Source organism: Heteronotia binoei, chromosome 5 (genome assembly GCF_032191835.1).
Source record: "Heteronotia binoei isolate CCM8104 ecotype False Entrance Well chromosome 5, APGP_CSIRO_Hbin_v1, whole genome shotgun sequence".
Taxonomy (NCBI): Eukaryota; Metazoa; Chordata; class Lepidosauria; order Squamata; family Gekkonidae; genus Heteronotia; species Heteronotia binoei.
Window position 1 is genome coordinate 66,327,422 of NC_083227.1, and position 21,420 is coordinate 66,348,841.

A 21,420-nucleotide genomic window follows, 5' to 3' on the forward strand; every position below is an offset into this window, starting at 1 on the left:
CTCGTATCCAGTTCACCGTGGAGAAAGAAAACAATGGTCAACTTGCCTTTCTTGATGTTCTCATTACCAGGAAAGATGACGGAAAACTCGGCCACACTGTATTCAGGAAACCCACACACACCGATCGCTATCAAAATAAGAATTCCAATCATCATCCTCGCCAAAAATGTACAGTTGTGAAAACCCTCATTCACCGTGCATCACGCATCTGTGAACCAAGCCAACTCCAACAGGAACTACACCACCTCAAACAGTCACTGCAGGCCAATGGATACTCCCAACAAGAAATTAGAAGAGCCCTCCATCCCAGGAGACCATCCACACCAAATCCTGAGCCACACACAAATGTGGGTACAGCCTTCCTGCCCTACATAAAATCTGTCACCGACCGCATTGGCAAAATTCTCAAACGCCATAATGTTGACACAGTCTTCAAGCCCACACAACAGATCCGCCACATGCTGCGCTCGTCCAAAGATATGATAGATCCACTTTCAACCCCTGGAGTCTACAAAATACCCTGCTCCTGTGGTGCAGTCTACATTGGCACTACCCAACGCAGTATCAACACCCGTCTCACCGAACACAAGAGACACTGTCGCTTGTTTCAGCCAGAAAAATCAGCTGTCGCTGAACATGCACTTCAAGAAGGAGACCACGTCATCCACTTTGAAATAACTGAAGTCCTTTCTACGGTCTCACATTATCATACCCGCCTGAACAGAGAAGCTATTGAGATTTACAAACACCAGCACAATTTTAACAGAAAGGAAGAAGACATTTTCATCCACCAATCTTGGTACCCAGCTCTGCAAAACACCCTACAGACTATTAATTGCAGAAAGTCTCAGAACAACCATCAAATTCCACAGAACAATCAGCACACTCAACAACCATCTTCCTTATCTTCAAACCCCTTCCAACCCTCCCAGCAATTAACACAGAACAATGGTCACATTCAACAGCCAGTTTCCTTATCACTACCCTTCCAGGAAGCCCCACCAAACTATGGGCACATCCACAAACCAATTGCCCTTTCATCACACCCCCTCCAGCCTAGAAATAGCAGCTCTCCAGCAGCCCTGGCCCCACTCAATGCACAGCAGCCAAGAAGGTCTGAGCGCCTGCTCCGGCTGCAACGCCACTGAAAATGTTCTCCGCAGCTGAGAACGAAACGTCTGGAAGGAAAACTTTCTCCAGTAGAACACGGTACTTGATCACAAAAGACTCTACAAACCCTAAACATACTTCCCAGGTTTATTCGCATCTTCAAACGATTTTTGTTGCAAACTTTTTAAATTCCATTCTAATTCTTTATTCAACAAATGTCTTACTTGGGCTTGTAATATAGTAATTTCCCTTATTAATTTCTTTTTCTCTGGTCTTTTTTCTTAGTTCCCCTTCTTTTTTCTTTATTTCATTTTGTATATCCAAAATCCGCTTTTCTTTAGCCCTCTTATCTTTATTATTCAATGTAATCAATGGTCCTCTCATTACTGCTTTGTAAGTATCCCAAACCGTCTGAAATTCTATATCCTCAGTGTCATTTATTTGGAAAAACGCTATACTTTCTTTTTCTAGAAAAGTCACAATATCTTTATCTTGTAGCAAATCCTCATTTATTCTCCATCTTCTTGTTTTCTTTTGCAATTTTGTAGCCCAAAATATTGGATTATGATCTGCACATACCTTTGGTAGAATCTCCACTTTTCTAGTTATGAGGCCTAAACTTTTAGAGCCCCATATTATGTCTTACTGAAAAAAAATATAGTCTCTTACTTCAGGATTAAATTTTCTCCAAATATCCTCCAAGCTTTCTTGTTTAACCAACTCAAAAAATGATTTTGGCAGTCTCCCTTCTTTATTATTGCTCTTTTGGCCAGACCTATCTATATTGTTTTGTATTGTTCCATTAAAGTCACCCATCATCAAGATCTGGTCATAGGACACATCATCCAACTGTCGATTAATGTCTTTTTAAAAAGCATCTTTTGCACCATTTGGTGCATATAGTCCTAATGTTTTCTTTGCATCCATCATCACTTCCACTGCTATATATCTTCCATCTTTATCTTTAAATATCAATTTTGGTTCTAATTGTTCTTTAATGTAAAAGATCACACCCCTTTTCTTTTGATCCGCCAATGAAAAAAATTCCAACCCCAATTGTTTGTTCCACAAAAATTGGTAATCCTTTTGTTGTATATGAACTTCCTGTAAACAAATTATATTACATTTTTGTTTTTTAATCCAATGAAATGTTGCTTTTTGTTTTTGTGGTGAATTTAGTCCATTTATATACCAAGATAATAACTTGTAATCCATTATGATGCAAAGTCTTTATTCTCTTCAAAAAAAACTACACATCTCTTGCTCATTCCTTATTGTAATCCTTCTTTCAAGTTGCTCAAAGCCCAAACCTTCGGGTAGTATCCATCTATATCTCATTCCCTCTGCACGTAGCTTCTCTGTTAATTCTTGTATTTCTTCCTGTCATTTATCACTTGTCTTGGCAGCTCTTTCATTATTTTGATTCTGCTCCCTTCCACTATCAGAGCCTTTTGAAAACTTTTATTTAGAATTTTCCCTGCCATATCTTTTGTTCTTAGTTGTATAACTATATCTCTTGGTAGGCCTTTATCTTTTGCATATGATGAATTAACTCTATAGATACTGTCCAACATGTTTCTGGACTTTTCAGGATCTTCCTCTAAATAGTCACCAATTATTTTCACCATATAATCCATTAAATCAGTTCCCTCCCCTTCAGGTATTCCTCTCAGACACACTTGAGTTTCCACTAATCTGCAGTCATGAACTGTTACCTTCTCTTGAAGTTTTAATAAGGTGGAAGCATGCACATCAACTTTCTCTTCAACATCTTTGACTCTGTTTGTGACCATACCCAGCTCATTTTTAAAATCTTCAACTTCTTTTTTAAGGTCTCCAATGTCTTTTTTAAGCTCTTTTTTGCAAGCTGTTAACATCTTCTCCACACCCTTCATGATCCTGGCCTCCATGGTATCAAACTGACTTTGCATTTTGTCCAAAGAATGAGATCTTGCACAAGTTAGTCTTTCTTCTGACATAAAAAAAACCTTCAAAAAATCCAAAAACTCCAATTCTAAATCCAGCACCAAGTCCAGTAGCTTAGAGCTTGCTGTTTAAAATAAGACTAATTTCGTCTTTCTCCTACCTTCCTGGGCTGAGATATTGATTTTTAACAGTTTTTGGCAATTTTCCCTTTTTAAAATGGCGATCGCAATTTCTCTATGGTTAAAAATCCCTAGCAAAGACCTTCTTCTTTCTCCTCTCACCTTCAGCTTTTACTTCCTGGTTCACTGAGCCCAGTTCTCATTCTCCATATATCGCGGTCTTTAGATGCTTGTTATGTTAATTTCAAGTGCAGAGCCATAACACCGAAGCATACGTCAGCGACCTCAGGTACTCAAAACAATTCTTTTCATTCCCAGACTCTATCAAAGTCTTTAATTTAACAGAGTCCAAGTTTCAAGTTTCCTTTTCCACCCCTCTTTTTCTTTATTATTCAAATTTTCCCACCTTTCAATGTTATTTAGATTAGCTTAGAAAAGTCACGGAGCGAGAGATTACAATCAAAGTACCTTAACGGCTATGCCTCTTAAACTTCGGTCTTGTCGCTTCTCAGAAGTTTATCAGTCCCAAAAGAGAGTGAGATCCAAACGGGCTTATGCCAATTAAATGGCTCTTAATCCTTTGTAGATGCTGAACAATGCCACTTTTCTATGCCGGACCTCAACGCTTCAGAAAACCCTCCGAGATCAATCATCAGCTGAGGTCACACGGCTCAAAGTATTTTGTGCATTATCCTGGGCAAATCTCTGTCTGAGGAATGCAGGCAGGAAGCCCATTAAGGCTTCTTACTACCCTGAACAAAGAATTAAGTTTTCCCCTTATTCAGGAGACGACAGCTCTGTTGAATTCTCACACCAGAAGCCCATTTTATAGTCATTGTTAAGTAGTGAAATTGGTCTATAGTTTATTACGTTCATGGAGTCTCTGTCTTCTTTCGGTATCAATGAGATAACTGCTTCTTTCCATGTATTAGGTTTTTTCCCATCTGTTATAATATTCATCAATTTCTGAAGTTTTGGTGATAGCACTTCCACAAGCACTTTATAAAATTTTGCCGTAAAACCATCTGGACCAGGTGCTTTCCCTAATTTTATTGAATTAATTGCCACCTCTACTTCTCCTCTTTCAATTGGTTCATTTAGTACCTTCTTCATATTTTCTGTTAGGGGATTTACTTTAATTTTCTGTAGATATACGTCAATTTTTCCCTTGTCCACCTTTTGACCTTTAAACAACTTAGCGTAGTATTTATAAAATTCTCTTTTGATTCCTTCCTGGTCAACAATGTCCTTACCTCCCGATACAATTTTGTTAATAATTTTATTCTCCCTTTTTTTCTTCATTTGCCAGGCCAAATATTTTCCTGGTTTATTCGCTCCTTCAAAAGATTTCTGTTGAAGTCTTTTTAAATTCCATTCCACTTCTTTGTTTAACAAATGTCTCAGTTGACTTTGCAATATTGTAATCTCCCTTATAATTTTCTTTTTCCCAGGTCTCTTTTTAAGCTCCTTCTCCTTTTTTCCAATTTCTTTCTGAATATTCAACATTAGCTTGTCTTTCGCTCTTTTGTCTTTATTGTTCAGTGTAATTAAAATACCTCTCATTACCACTTTATATGCGTCCCACAAAGTTTGAAACTGAATGTCCTCTTTTTCCTTTATTTGAAAGAAAGACTTGGTCTCCTTTTCCAGAGACACCACTACTTCCTTTTTCTGCAGCAAATCTTAATTTATCCGCCATCTTAGAGTCTTTTTCATGGGTTTTGTAGACCACATTAATGGGTTGTGGTCTGCCCCTACTTTAGGAAGAATCTCTATTTTTTTTTCATTATAAGTCCAAGATTTTTTATACTCCATAGCATATCAGTTCTTGAGAAAGAATTATGCCTCGCTGAAAAGAAAGTATAATCATGTTCTTTAGGGTTGAATTCCCTCCATATATCTTCCAGACTTTGGTAATTTTCCTTCATTATTTTTTTCACAGATCTGTCCAGAATATTTTTGACTGTTTCATTAAAATCCCCCATTAACATGATTTGCTCATATGTCACTTGGTCTAATTGTTGCATAATGTCCTTAAAGAAATAGTCTTTTGCTCCATTTGAGGCATACAATCCCAATAACAAAGTTCTTTTGTCGTTCAACATCACTTCCACCACAATATATCTGCCATCATCATCCTTGAAAATCAATTTTGGGTCCAATTCTTGTTTAACATAGAAAACAACTCCCCTTTTTTTCTCCTTAGCCAGTGAACAGAATTCCACACCCAGTTGTTTATTCCATAAAAATTTATAATCCATTTTTAATGTGTACTTTTTGTAGGCAAATTATATTACATTTTTGTTTCCCAATCCAATGAAACGTTGCCTTTCTTTTTTGTGGTGAATTAAGTCCATTTACATTCCAAGATATTAATTTTTAATCCATCATGATTTTCTGTTTTTAGTCTGTACCCCCGAACTCCTTATGTTCATCCAAGAACTTAACCATTTCCTGGGTGCTTGTAATTGTAAATCTCTTTCCTTTATGTTCAAAACTTAAACCCTCTGGAAGTATCCATCTGTATCTCATTTCATTTTCTCTCAGCTTTTCAGTCAATTTGCTCCCATATGGTCCCCAGAGAGTGCTGCGATCCGGCTCTAGAAATCTGCTTGTAATCCCCGGGCCAAAGGAGGCCCGGTTGAAGTCAACTAGGGACAGGGCCTTCTCGATCACAGCTCCTTGCTGGTGGAACCAGTTACCGGAAGAGGTCAGGGCCCTGCGGGACATGGGACAGTTCTGCAGGGCCTGTAAGACAGTCCTCTTCCAGTTGGCTTATAACTGACTGGCATTGAAACATTGAAATATTCTGACGGAAGACTATAAGATAGCACACTGAGACTGTTTGATGTATTGATATATTAGTTGTTTTAATTATGTAAATTATTATTGTATTTTAATTCTTGAATTTTATTGTTAGAATTTTTATGTTGTGAGCCGCCCTGAGCCCGCTTTGGTGGGGTAGGGCGGGATATAAATCAAATGAAATGAAATGAAATTTATTGTATAATCTCCTGTCATTTATAACTTTCCTTGGCAATTCTTTCATGATTCTTACACTGCTACCATCCACCTCCAATGCATTTTCAAATTGTTTACTTAGAATCTTTCCCACCATGTCTCTTGTCACAAAACTTACAAACACATCTCTTGGTAGTTTGTTTTTTCTGGCATTCTCTGAATTAACCCTGTAAATATAGTCATAAAAATAACTAGTTTCATCAGGGTCATCCTCCAAAAACTCAGCAATGATTTTTATTATGTATGTCCTTAAATCAGTCTCAATAGATTCAGGCACCCCTTTGAGACGAATCTGATTTTTCATTAGTTTGCGAATCTGATTTTCCATTCCATTAGGTAATGTAGTACTGCTTTCTCCTGCATTTTTTTAATAGTGGAATCCACTGTGTCAATTCTTGAGTCTTGGTCTTTCAGCTTCTCTTCAACCTCCTGCACTTTCTTTAACACTGCTTGGGAGTCTTTTCTGAGATCTTCAATTTCTTTTTTAAATTCTTTTTTAATCACCTCTGCACTGGATTCAATGTCTTTTTTTAATTCTTTCTTACTCTCTGTTATTGAGTCCTTTATTACTTTTACCAGTCTTGCCTCCATGGCCTCTATTGCGTCCTGCCATTTAGACATTTTTGCTTCTTCAAGTGTCCTAGCCCTTGTACTAAACTGCTTTGCTCCTGCTTTATTCACAGACATCACTGTCTGCCCATTGCTGAAATAGGCACAAAAGTTGACCTCATCAAATTAATTTTTAATATCACAGTCTTATAGATTAAGGCATGCCCTTTTAGATGAGCCTAAAATCGCGATTCTCAGAGGCTCCTAAGTCAAGATATTAATTTTTTAAAGTTGTATTTTCTTCAAAATGGTGTCAGTGGCTTTTCTGTTCCCTTTTTTTTTAAAAAAAATTCTTTTTCTCCTTAGGTGCTCCAAAATTGAATCAAAACATATAGTCCAATAGATCTTACCTTTTAATGATGATATCTGCCAGTTCCACTATTTTTTAAGTCCCGTTTTGCCCCCCCAGTCGGAAAGAAGAGGCAGACACAAGTGTTGGGTTTTAAACCGGGCCGCTTTATTAACAATTAACAACTGTAACTGGCAGTGGGGTGAAAGTACCAACCAGACAAGCCCTGGGGTCAACCCCGGACCCCGCCTTGTCCAAAAGGGCGAGCCACCCTGCCCGCAGCACAAGCCCGCCATATTCGGGTTGTAGCTGAGCGGCCAGGCCTCCAGCCATCACCATCTGGGCTGGCATCAATCCACATGGAAAGATCCACCCAGGTGAGGCTCCCTGTGATCTGCATTCCCCGCACTGAGCTGTGTAGCCCATCTACGGTTCCTGCAGACCACCGCACCAACGGTGCTAGGCCATAGGTGCTCCCCTGGAAAACCCTGTGGCCAAACCTCCTCCAGCCTGCGACCAAAACAAATACCACTAACAGTCCTAACCTACTAGGCAGTACAAGGTAGGCAAAAAACACACCCACATGCGCCAATTGTGCGGAAGTGAAAAAATTCCTACCTGGCCCCTAATAAGGCGACCGGCATACGCCTGTACTGCCAAAAGGGAAGGGTGGGCGGGCAGAGAGCCAAAAGAACTGCGTGCTGAGGGGCGGGGAGCCGGGGCTTATAAAGCCCCGGCTCCACGCACAGGACAAGCACCCGTATGTCGGGTGATGTCGCCCCTCCCTCCTTCCGGAGGGGCAAAGCCGGCCCCCAGCCTAAGCGCCGGCAAGCCGGCTTGGCTGGGAAGGGGCCGAACCTTGCCCCCCCAGTCGGAAAGAAGAGGCAGACACAAGTGTTGGGTTTTAAACCGGGCCGCTTTATTAACAATTAACAACTGTAACTGGCAGTGGGGTGAAAGTACCAACCAGACAAGCCCTGGGGTCAACCCCGGACCCCGCCTTGTCCAAAAGGGCGAGCCAACCTGCCCCCAGCACAAGCCCGCCATATTCGGGTTGTAGCTGAGCGGCCAGGCCTCCAGCCATCACCATCTGGGCTGGCATCAATCCCCATGGAAAGATCCACCCAGGTGAGGCTCCCTGTGATCTGCATTCCCCGCACTGAGCCGTGTAGCCCATCTACGGTTCCTGCAGACCACCACACCAACGGTGCTAGGCCATAGGTGCTCCCCTGGAAAACCCTGTGGCCAAACCTCCTCCAGCCACCGCCAATGCCAAGCCTCTGCTTAGGCATTAGCGCCCCAACGGGTGGCCCAGAGCCAACCGCACCCCCTACCTTAACTCATCCGAAAGGTGAACGCCATCCAGCCGATACAGGTCGGCTTGCTCGACCCGTATGGCCGGATGCGGGAGAAAAATTCCCAATCCCCCTTCCATGGCCTTCTGAATGGCCCTAATGGCCTTACGCCTGGCGCGTTCAACCCCACCCGGGGAAATGGCATGCCTCCACACTCTACGCGGCAAAATTGCCGACCATACCAGAATAACACCAGGCCACCTCCGCTGAATCACGCGGAGGTCGGCCAGCGCCTGCTGGGAGAGGGCCTTCCCACGCAGCAGGCCCAAGTCGTTCCCACCCAAATGGACGACCAGAATGTGTGGAGGTGGTGCCTTCCGTTCCCTGAACAACAAGGGCATAATCCCGGGCCAACGCAGCCCCCGACGACCCAGCCATTCCACAGTAGCCCACGCACTGAGGCCCAGCTGGGTGCCCACTGGAGACCGTCTGGCGAAATGGGCAGCCCAGAAAACCATGCTGTGCCCGTAGATGAGAACCCGGCGTCTCTCACCACAAGCCACAGCACCTGAAAAACAAATAACTGTAAGCATAAAAAACAATACAACCCGAACACCCTCCCCTAAGTATCAATCGTCGACAGCACTACCAGCTCGCTTGCTCGCAAGGCCAAAAAGGGGGGGCAACAACGAGGCAGCGTGAAACTACACCAACTCAAAAAAAAAGGGGGGGCAAAAACTGGGCCAGCCCCTAAACAATCCACAAACCCCAAGGTGAACCCGTCCTGTAAGTATCTAGCGTCTGCCTTGGACGGGTAAGATGACAACAACCTATTGCGTGCCGGCGGGCGGATGGGGCTGGGCCCCTCTTCCAGGGGATTGCTGACTGCCCCCGCCGCCTCCGGGGCGCTTACCACCCTCTCCGGGCTTTGATCTACTGCAAGCCGAAAGCGCATGGGCCCCGCTGCAGAGTGGGCACTCATGTCGGAACCTACAGGATTTCCTAGGACACACCCCCTTCGATGCGAATTCCCAACATATCAACTGGGTAGGAACCGGCTGGCCCGCAGAAACGTGGGCCCCTGTAGTGGACAGTTGTTGCTGCAAACGCTGCACTAGATGGCCACTGTCTGACCTATCTCCCGCATTGGGTTTTGCCGGGGACATCAGCTGCAACCACAGCTGCTGGTTTATTTGATCCCACGGCATACCTGGATTGACGGCAGCTCTCATACGGAAAGCCTCGTCGTACTGCAGCCACGCTGCACCAACGAAGTCCGTATAAGCCCTATAGACAATATCTATATACTGAAAAAGGGCCGCCGCCCGAGCCGGCTGCGCTCTCGCGATGACTCCGGCGTAGATCAGAAATCCGGGCAACCAGTTCGACCAGGACCTGTCCACCTTCCTACGCTTCAATTTTTCCTTCTCCTTGTCATCGAGCTCGTCCTTGCTTTTTTTTTTGAGCTCTCTGAAAAGGAGACTGAACACGTCCACGTACTCCCCGCGGAGAATTTTCTCACGCGTGGCAGCTGTCAAATGATCCCCCAAAGGCAAGGAGGTATCACCATAGGGGAGGACGTGGAAAGGGATGCTAGAATAAGGGTTGGGGGGGGTAGAACCACCCACTACCCTGAGCCGCAGGCCACTCCCCTTGAGACTGAGCGCACTGCTGGCCACCCCAAGGCAAAATGCCTGGTGTGGGCGGAGCGGCGGGGGCCGCTGGCGGTGCCCCAGCGCCCGCCACTTGGCCACTTGGGGGAAAAACCGGACCGAGGAGCGGGCTAGCCCCATGAAAACCCCAAGCCCATGGCTGGGCAGGACCCAACTGCTCCATCACTCCCAGCTGCCCAGTCCCCCAGGCTGCCCCACCCGCTGCCGCCGGGTGGAAGGGAAGCTGAATGGGACCCCACAGCCACCCTTGGACTGGCAGAAGAGGGGGCTTACCACCAACACCCGACAAGACACCAGCACCTCCAAGGGTCTGCTGCACGCCACTACCAGCTGCACCGACTCCCATTGACGCACCAGATGGGCCCTCATCCGGATCCTCCTCCCGTTCCGGTTCCATCGGCGATTCGGGCACAGGTGGCCCACCCTGCAAGGCAGATAAATGTGCGAGCACCTCCGCCTCAAATGTTAGCCTCGCCGACCGGCCAGAGGCGCGGCGACGACCCTCCCAAATGGGAGCGCCCCTGGCAACTCTGTCCTGCTCCAGAGCATCTAGCTGACTTATAATGGCAAGTCGCACCCTCTCACCTTGCCCTGATTCATCGGCAGGTGTACCTTGCTGTCCACGCCCACGGGGTGGGCGGGTAGGCTGCTTCCCCTTGGACTTGCCCTGCCCTTTTTTTGGAGCCATCCTGTGAGCTTCAAGCGGCACAGTCCACAAAACAGCAACGTCTAATGCCCCAATCACTCAAGAATTCCCTCCAAACTACCCAGCCAACCAAAGGTATATTTTGGCAAAAAAGGGGGGATGTAATAGTGAGCGTTCCCGCTAAAACCTCGGTCCCCAGGCTAAGGGCCTGACCTAGCCCAAAGTGATAATGGATTTATATCCCACCCTCCACTCCAAAGAGACTCAGAGCGGGTCACAATCTCCTCTACCTTCCTCCCCCACAACGGACACCCCGTGAAGTGGGTGGGGCTGGAGAGGGCTCCCACAGCAGCTGCCCTTTAAGGACAACCTCTGCCAGAGCTATGGCTGCCCCAAGGCCACTCAGCAGGTGCAAGCGGAGGAGTGGGGAATCAAACCCGGTTCTCCCAGACAAGAGTCCGTGCACTGAACCACTACACCAAACTGGCTCTGTGCAGGGGAAAAGAGAGGCTGAATGCCTAGAAACCAGCCTCTGCACCAGTCCACAACCAGGTACCAAGATAAGGTAGGGCCCTATAGTTAGCTGGGATTGCCTGCCTGGGGGGGGGGGTGGAAGGAAGAGACTTATTGCCCCAACTGGGGTCCCTCCCACTCACTCCCAACAATGTGCACTTCCCACTCCCCAAAGCACCAGTTTCCCCACTGCAGGCCCCTATTAAAAAAGCCCCCGCAGGTGGCAATGAGGTTGCAGCCTCAAATCGCCCTCACAAGCGACCAGCCAGCCACGCGGAATCCCTGCACTCTTCCCTCGACTCGAGGGTAAACTCAATAGCCGCCCAAGGCCAGCCTCCCCACAGGACCAGGGGCCCAAATATAAGCCGCCGCGCGCGCGCTTCACCAGAGCCTCCCGGCCGCCCGACAGTCCCAACGCAGCAAACCGCTTGAATGGATCCGATCAGCCTCGTTGGCGCGGGGAAAAACAAGCCGCCGCTCGCAATCTCGCCGCCGCTGGCGCAGGGAAGCCGGCACACACGCAGTCCTTCCACTGGCAGGCCTCAACACAGGCCCCCTCCAGCACGCGGCTCTCCTCCAGAGAGCCAAAAGAACTGCGTGCTGAGGGGCGGGGAGCCGGGGCTTATAAAGCCCCGGCTCCACGCACAGGACAAGCACCCGTATGTCGGGTGATGTCGCCCCTCCCTCCTTCCGGAGGGGCAAAGCCGGCCCCCAGCCTAAGCGCCGGCAAGCCGGCTTGGCTGGGAAGGGGCCGAACCTACTTTTTAAAAAATTTTAAACTTTTAATCTCCTTTTAATGGCCACCAGTACTTCTGTATGATTTATAGTACCAAAGAGGACTAGGAGGCTTGCAGTTTTCCCTTCTCTTAATGACCACTTCCTTCCTTTCTTGCAATGAAGTCTCATTCTAGATGGTTTAGAAGTCTCGCGTTAGTTCTGTAACATCATTTCCTGTGACATCCCACAAGTCAGCAGATCTGTTTTCGGAGGGGGTTGTCGAGCCCGACCACAGGTATGCAAAACAACAGTTGTTTTCCTTCTTTTAACCTTATTTCTCCAAGTTCATTAGTCCCAAATTTATCCCCTCCTTTATCTTCCTTACTTTAACATAGCATAGTTGGATCCAAATCTTTATCTTTATTTCAAATAAATCTTATTTTAGTCCCGGAGTGATAGATAAAGATCTTTTACCTTTAAAATTACGATCCTTTTAAACACCGTTCTCTTCAAAAGTAGACATTATTAAGTTCCAAAGAAGCTTTAAATCCTGGTGAATTTAAGTCAATTTAATGACCTCAGAAGTCCTCTGGAGACGTTGGAATGCAATCCTTCTCTAGGAACCCTTCAAAGCCAAAAAGGAACCCCACTGGAATTCCTCATCAGCCAAAGTAAATCCCCTCAGAATTTAACATTCATGTCTTCGGCTTCTCCCTGCCTGGGAGAAGGGCAGCAGGCCTTAGGATCACCTTCTCTGCCCAGAACAGAGGCTCTGGTCTGCTCCTCTAGTGAGAAGAAGATAAGAAGAAGAAGAAGAAGATATTGGATTTATATCCCGCCCTCCGCTCCGAAGAGTCTCAGAGCGGCTCACAATCTCCTTTACCTTCCTCCCCCACAACAGACACCTTGTGAGGTGGGTGGGGCTGGAGAGGGCTCTCACAGCAGCTGCCCTTTCAAGGACAACCTCTGCCAGAGCTATGGCTGACCCAAGGCCATGCTAGCAGGTGCAAGTGGAGGAGTGGGGAATCAAACCCCGTTCTCCCAGATAAGAGTTCGCACACTTAACCACTACACCAAACTGGCTCTCCCTCAATCCTCCATGACTCAAAACTGGAAGTCTCCGGGACCGATGAGCTATTGAAAGTGCGTGGCGTAAAGCCAACTTGGAACTTTAAAAAGCCTTTAGGGTGGGTTGGCCACTATTTGCCTCACCCTCGAATCCAAGCTCATGAGATAGATTTGTACAGGGAGGATGGTGTCCATCTTTTCCATAAAGGTAATGGCATCTTCCTGGAGGATTTACAGCAGGGACTTAGGTTGGTGTTAGGTCTGTAGATGGGTGCAAAGGCCTAAGCAGAGGCTTGGCCTTGCGTTGGCATGATTTTCTGGTTAATGTTATGCGATTTGGTGAGCACCAGTAGCTCTCCCTATTTAGGAGGGTATGGGGGTCATGCTGAATCATCCCAGACCATGCAGATTCATTGATGAGGATGCTGACTGCCTGGGGATTGCCTGGATCAACCCACCCCGGCAGCCTTGCAACTGGGGGTTGGAACTCCAGGGCTTAGTCTGTTTGCTGTGCCGGCCGGGTATGAGCCATTTCAGGATGGCTCTGCCTAGGGGCAAGGGTGGCTCAGCCATTATGTGGCAGGGGAGAGGTCGTTTGACCTTTGGCCCTGCCCATGCCACTGGTTATGTTAATACCTTTGCTGTTCTATGTATAGTAGCGAATAAAAGTGGCCCTTAGTTACCCAGTCCTCTGTGTCCGTCTCTTTCTTCCATCTGTGGGGACAATAGAACTCACCCATCTGTTTGCGTTGGAGATACATCACACCATTCATGCATTGAACAAAAGCAAGTAAGCTCAGATTTATTCAAACATCTGCTTCTTCTGCTTCTTTGCTCTGTCTTAGCTATCCTATTTTTGTAAACTGCCTTGAACATTTGTTTGGAAAATGAGAATAAAAGTTGTTTAAAGTACATAAATGGTTCATAAATGGTTCATTTTCTGTCTGTTATCATGCACCACCATGGGTTTGATCTAATAGTAATTTTCTAATAATGGGAAGCACTTCTATCTATGAAACAGTACTGTTCTACCTCTTCTCTCCTCCTATAACCCACGGAACTTCTCAATATGCTATTCCTGGTGGACATGGAAACTGCAGAACAGTATGGGAGCCTTCAACAGAAGAACTGACAAAAATTGACCTCCTGCTTCCACTGATAGCGAATTTCTGCTGAATGCAGTCATTTGTGTTGGACAATAAGGTAAATGAGAATTTAGGACTTGTCATCATTTGGGGCTATATATAAACAATAATTTAAACTAGGAATTCAGAGATGGCTGAAATAACTGCTGCTCAATGTTTACAAAGCGGTTGTGATGACAACCCTCATCTATGGCTCCGAATCGTGGGTTTTATACCGTCATCACCTGCGACTCCTTGAGCGCTTTCATCAGCGCTGCCTTCGCACCATCCTCAACATCCACTGGAGTGACTTTGTGACCAACACTGAAGTCCTCAAGCGGGCAGAGGTTACCAGCATCGAGGCACTGCTGTTGAAGACGCAGCTGCGCTGGGCAGGGCATATTTCTAGGATGGAAAACCACCGCCTTCCCAAGATTGCCCTGTATGGCGAACTCTCCACCGGCCATCGAAATAGAGGGGCACCAAAGAAGAGGTACAAGGACTCCTTGAAGAAATCCCTTAGCACCTGTCACATCAACCATCACCAGTGGTCTGACCTAGCCTCAGATCGCAAAGCATGGAGGCACACCATCCACCAGGCTGTCTCTTCCTTTGAGAACACACGCATAGCTGGTCTTGAGGACAAAAGGAGATTGAGGAAGAATCGCACTGCTACAGGACCAACCCTAAATCAGACTTTTCCCTGCAGCCGCTGTGGCCGGACCTGCCTGCCCCACATTGGTCTTGTCAGCCACCAGCGAGCCTGCAGCAAACGTGGACTATTGCACCCTTCTTAAATCTTCGTTCGCGAAGCCAAGCCGAGAGAGAGAGAGACATCACCTTCCTCTCTCATACACTTGGATTTTGATTGATGAGAAGTATTGAAGTGACTTCTTGTGTGTAAGCATCACACAATTTTTTAAAATTTAGGTTCGAGCAAAATAGTTCTTATTCATCCCAGTTTTTATATATTACTAATGTACACATCGTCTCCTTTTCTAAAGAACTGAAGATACAGCCAAATAAGTTTAATTATACTTGTCTCCAGAATATCAATTCAGATACTGCACACGGATGTGTTAATTTATTGCAAGACAGGACTTTAAGTTTCATATAAAATTAATTCATATGCCGATTATTTTAAAATTTGAGTGATTTGGGCTAGAATTTGTATTAAACTTTTATGTTTCCTTAAACATTGGAGTGACTATCAGATCTCAAGTTCCCTACATGGTAAAATGGATCATGTAGTGTCTTTGATGTGATGTTTTCCAGAAACACAATTTGTACTCTTTGCACACCACCAAAGCACAACCATAAAACCTCCAGCAATCCAGTGAAACTAGAAATGTTCATATACATTTTTGATGAGAACTTAGTCAGGATGAACACATTTGTGCAAAATATCTTCTGGTTCATAAGAAAGGTCCAAACTATCAAAAGGCTGTACTAAGATGAAGCTAAAGTTTAATCTTCATTCAGATTGTTTGTGTTTGTTTTAGTTACTGAGAAATTCCCCCTCAAACCTTTTGTTCATATGCTCAGCTTGTTAAATAACATAGCATATCCAGAGGTCGTTTTGTAGAAAAATAGGTGGTGGAGCTCATCCAGGGATTGTTATGCAGTGGCACATTCTATTCAATGGACAAGGAGGTGGAACTCTCAGAAGGAGGAGGTGGAACTCTCAGAAAGGTTCAGGAGCTGCGCTCCTGTGAACTCCCACTGAATCTGAGACCTGAGCATACCAATAAAAATTCCAGATGTTGTAAATAAAATAAGGACATACAAATAAGAAGCACATGAGGCCTATTTCAACCATGTTCTGAATTGCTTGGAAGCTGCTTCCATCCCACCCAGTGGTACAAATCTGTACACTGCAATTGCATGGGTGAAGTGGATTTTGTGAATCTGCCCTGTTTAATTGGCTCAGTCTACATGGTTTCAATAGTCACACATATAATGAGGAACATGGAAAATGAAATGAGGAACATGGAAAATGGAGAAAAATTAAGAGGGGGAAAAATTGTTTTATCTTCCTGCAATGCCCTAATTACTATTTTCCACGATCTGACTGAGCTGGGTGCAAGGAAAGGAAGAGAGAAAGGCTAAACTATTGAAGAAAATGACCTGCAGGCTGGAAATTTCTGTAGCAGCTCTCGGTGTGCTGGCTTGATTGTACGATCTGTTAAGCAAGTTTGTTTCATTGTTGGAGAAAGGGAAATTTAGCTGGTTCTAGAGTGGTTTTTTTGTTATGCCCAAACTTCCCTGTGTCTCCAGTGGCTGCAGCCAGAATTACATTTATTTAAAAATAGAAGGAAAAATATTCAGCTGGCTTCAAGCTGCACCCAGGGCAGAGTGCACCCTGACCCCACCTTTGGCATGCCACTAAGTCTGTCTTTACTAGCCTCTATTTCAAAGTTCCAGCAGGGTTGTGTCCATTTTACATGAAAGACTGCCAAAGTTAACACCAGGCCTTGTACAACTTAAACTCAATATTTTGTTTGTTTCCTTTCTTTGTTCTATAACACTGTGTGGTGTTTTGATCTAGTGTTCTTGTGCTCTAATAAATAACCTTCTTGTGCTCTAATAAATTGAAATCACTAAATAAAAAACTTTTTCCTTTGAAAAATCTCAGACTGTATTTAAAGATCTCATCCAGGGCACCAGGCTGCTTATCCATGCATACACCATAAACCCTGATTGGACTAAAGTCAAGGGAGTGTGAAGCAGCACCCATCCATATTCTTTGAGACTCAAGCTGTAGGTAGAGAAAAAAGGGTAGAACTTGAGTGATGACATGCTCTGTTGGGATTAACTGGTATAGTTAAGCCAGTTCCCACTAGTTAGCAGAGTGCCTAAATAAAGCTACAAACGCAGGAGCATCGCTTAACCAGGTTACTCAGCTTACAGAGTTACACAGAGCCACATTGAAAGTTTGAAGGAGAAATACTCCTCTCTTTATTTCAGAAGTACACTTTAGATAGGAAAGGGTAGAGACAGGATAGAGTGCTAATTTACTAGCTAAGAATGGAAGCAGATGGCAAAAGAGGCCACCAGCCTCATGGTGCCAAGAGCAGATAGCATGTTGTCCCTCCTGGTGTGTCCTGGGAGGAGAGTGCTGGGAGAGAGAGTGAGCAGAAGGAAGGAAGTTCCCTGAGAACACAATCTATACTTCAAAGGATAGTGACAGAAAAGTAAACACAGAAAGGAGAGGTCAGAGGACAGCACCTTCAGTTCCAACATGCTTCCCCATACAGAAGGAAGAGAGGGGGCAAATGGATCAATTTTTCTCAGACATGTACAATCTTCCCCACTTTTTGGGTACTCAGATGAGGAGAGCAAGGAAGAGGGCATTGCAGATTGGAGTTTCACAGAGGATACTTCTATATACATATAAAAATCTCTCTGTTTGACCTGGAAAAAGTATATTCAGCTCCAGGGCTTTTATGTAGAAAAAGCCCAGCAGGAACTCATTTGCATATTAGGCCACACCCTCTGCCACCAAGCCAGTTGGAACTGCATTCCTGATTTTTAGAGCCAGTTTGGTGCCAGTTTGGTGTAGTGGTTAAGTGTGTGGACTCTTATCTGGGAGAACCGGGTTTGATTCCCCACTCCTCCACTTGCACCTGCTGGAATGGCCTTGGGTCAGCCATAGCTCTGGCAGAGGTTGTCCTTGAAAGGGCAGCTGCTGTGAGAGCCCTCTCCAGCCCCACCCACCTCACAGGGTGTCTGTTGTGGGGGAGGAAGGTAAAGGAGATTGTGAGCCGCTCTGAGACTCTTCGGAGTGGAGGGCGGGATATAAATCCAATATCTTCTTCTTCTTCTTCTTATCCATTTTTAAAAGTTTTATTGGTTTTCTAAAGGTTGGGGATAAAGGGTAAGAGGGAACAGAAAGTTATAGTTACAAATATCTTAGTCTGCATGTAATATACTTTCTCAGAATACAGGTCTGCATCTAATATACTTTCATAGAATACATATATTGTCACCTATTATTATCTCTTAACTTTAGATCATCAACATTTTAATGCATTCATAATGTAAGTCTTCTTGTTGAAGTGCTTATTCAAGTTGACATTTCCAGCAAAGGCAGTTTTATAATAAAAAAGTACAGGAGAAAGGAAATATAAGTTCACACCAAAGAATCTTAAGAGTCTTGAGTATCTAGCCAAATATGAAGTTTCAACCAATATTTTCTTGCTTCTTCTTTAGATTTCCCAGCCAACAATTGGGATAAGTAGTCCAGCTCAGCCATTTCCAAAATTTTCCCCATCGAGTCCATTCTCGTGGGGATCTCCTGCAGTTTCCATCTCTGTGCCAGAAGAATACTAGCTGCTGTGTTAGCATTCCTGATTTTTAAAAACCCTGTTCAGCTCCAGTCTTTAAATCCCTCATGCCACACATATCCCATTAACACCCTTTATATTCAAGGGGACAATGACAGTAGTGAGGCAGAGAAGCAACTTCCTCTCTAGCTAGTTGACTTATCAGTTTAATGGCACTGTATAAATAGCTGAGTCCCAAATGAACCAGCAATATGTAGCAGTGTACTTCTACAGTGTCTTCAAGAATGTTCCTAACAGTGCAATCATAAAAGTATAAATATTACCATGATCAGAAAATCTCCACAGGCTCAGAACCAGTGGGTGGAAGTGAAAATGTGCAATATTGTGCTAGCAAGCTGTGTCATTTATCAGTCTCTGCTCAGCCCAAATTTATTTTTACTTCAGCTGATTTAAAACCCATGTAAAAGTGCTTCTTGAAGGAGATTCATTTCCTTAATTAGAAAGTGAGCAATGGCTGATTGGGAATATTGACAGCTGAAATAATGCAAGACATAAAAATCAGCTTCTAAATTGAAAAGGAGCAGAAGCTTGAGGGTCTGTTCAGATGCACCTTTAGTTGCAGCATAGTCACATCTCCCATTCAGATTTCCGGAGCACGTTCAGACTTCCACATCTGTTAATCGGCAGCAACTCATGGTCATCCCTACTTGCCCCAGATTGATCTTGCCGCAATTTGACCCCGGAGGAAGTCTGGGCCTTTCTGATTGGCGCGGCATATGGTCATGTTCATTCCTGTCTGAACAATTCATGTGCGATGCAGCCTGTTCGCAGTTCCGTTTACCGCGCCATGATTGCATGCCACCTCTCCAATATTAATGCAGAAGCCATAACAACCCAGACCTCACATCCTTGGGATTCTATCTTTACACCCATTCTCCTATTGTTACTGGAAGCACAAGAAAAAAAATCTGGACATCTTGAAGTTTTCAATCCATTGCTCATCCTCCCAAACGTGGGTGGCAAAGACCCTCCACCACTTGGTGGATCATGGGAATGTCCACCATCTCCTACCAGCTCCCTCAGCTGACAGAAGTTCGATGTGCACATTTTGAATGTTGTTTTGCAGAACACGAAATCTAAGTCGCCGTCTTCGAGAAAGCAACCCAGAATTGGTAACCTCCACCTTTTCCTTCACCGCCTAAGTTGTGATAGGTGATGACGAGGAGAGTTGTGGAGATCAGAGCCAAAATGTTGCTACAAAGCCCACAAACTGCAGCCACCATTTCTGACTCCATGGTCAAGAACTGGAGGATTTTTAGTAAGTGTGGGAAAGTCTGAATGGTTTTGTAATGGCATCAAAAACCATCATGGAGGAATACCACTCCACAAACAAAACTAGTTTTGACAGCTCAAGGCAAACCCTGCCATTGAATGATGTCATTAAGGATCAATCTGCAATGAATATGCATGAATATGGTTGTGCGCATGCTCAGAAGAAACCCCGCTACAAAAATCAACATTTGATTGCATAAGGATGGGACATAAGCGCATTGAATCGTCTCTTCTTTAACAGCTTTGCGCATGCCAAAAGTAAGAGTTGATACAGGTCTGCAATGTCTGATCATTCAAATACAGGATGAGTGCAGGCTGACTCGTGGTCGTCTGATCGGAAATGTGCCGATTTAAAATTAGGCAGTTCAAATAGAGTCATGGTGCAACCGCATTAAGTGTGACATCTGACCGCACCCTGACTGTCTCTTGTTTCAAATATTTTTTCTAATATTTACAGCTTTGTCAACACCAACTGTTTCACTTTGCACCTGTATAACCTCTCTGGCTACAAGGAATAATCATAGCCTAGCTTAGAGAACACATTAAAAAATCAAAATTATGGGATATGTCTGTGTAAGTTCAGAAGCTAGTAATAACTTTGAGAATTTCAACAAGAACAAGATATGTACATGCAGTTGAACTCTACCAGCTTTTTTGTTAGGAAGAGAAGATTCGTGTCTTCCATTCCTAGTAGGATCCTTGTCTTGTATTCTGAATCTTAGGAGTCAAACTGGGCCAGCCTCCATTTTTTATCAGTTTAAAAACAGTAGAGCTGAGAGTGGAGGAGCGGAGGAGAGCTGTGTGAAGTGAAAGTACTAGGGCTGGGAAGCCGGAGGACGCCAGCAGGAGGCGGAGATGGCAGTGCCGGCCGAGCTGCTGGGAGCGGTGACAGTCGAGCTGTGAGGAGAGACGATGGGGCGAGGTACCAAGGCAGTCGAAGCTGCCGACGGGACGACTGCTCCTCTCTCCCCTTCCCCCCCCACCCTATGTTGTTGTGACTGGTGGAGTTGGGGGGGGCGACCGACTGCCGTGGATGAAGACCGGCCGGAAGATCGACTGGCAGGGCTGAGGCATCACCAGGCGGTGAACGCCTGGGACTCTCTGGTGTTCCTAAGGGCACCGGCTATGCAACTGGGGGTACAGGGTGTGCGGCGGGCTGCTCCGGGTTGCCAGATAGCAAGATAGTATTTTATACTTCTGGATATGATCACGCCCCCGGAACAAAACACACTTGCACTTTACAGCTACTGCCCCCAGTATACGAACAATTGCTCTCTATGATCATCGGCACATCCCAAAAATAGGAATAAGAACACTCGCACCTTACAGGCACCAACACTTTAAAAATAGCAGCACTTTCTACTTAGTTGTTTACATCCCCCTTTTAATGCCCTTCAACTCTAGTCAATTTTAACTGCCATTGTTATTAGATTTGGATTGTAGAATTAGCAATTGTTGGTTATTTAATAAGATTATTGGTTTATTTATTAATTAGCTAAATTGAAGAATGATATTTGTGGCAAATTAATTAAGGTAGATAATTTGATTCGGGAGGGTTTTATAATTAAAGAGCCTGTGTGGAGTTAATTAATTAAATTATATTTTAGCTAATGAATAATGGGTAGAGTGGGATAGGGTTTTTAATTTAAATAACTATTGGCTATTATTGGCAGGCTAGTTTTTAATTGATAA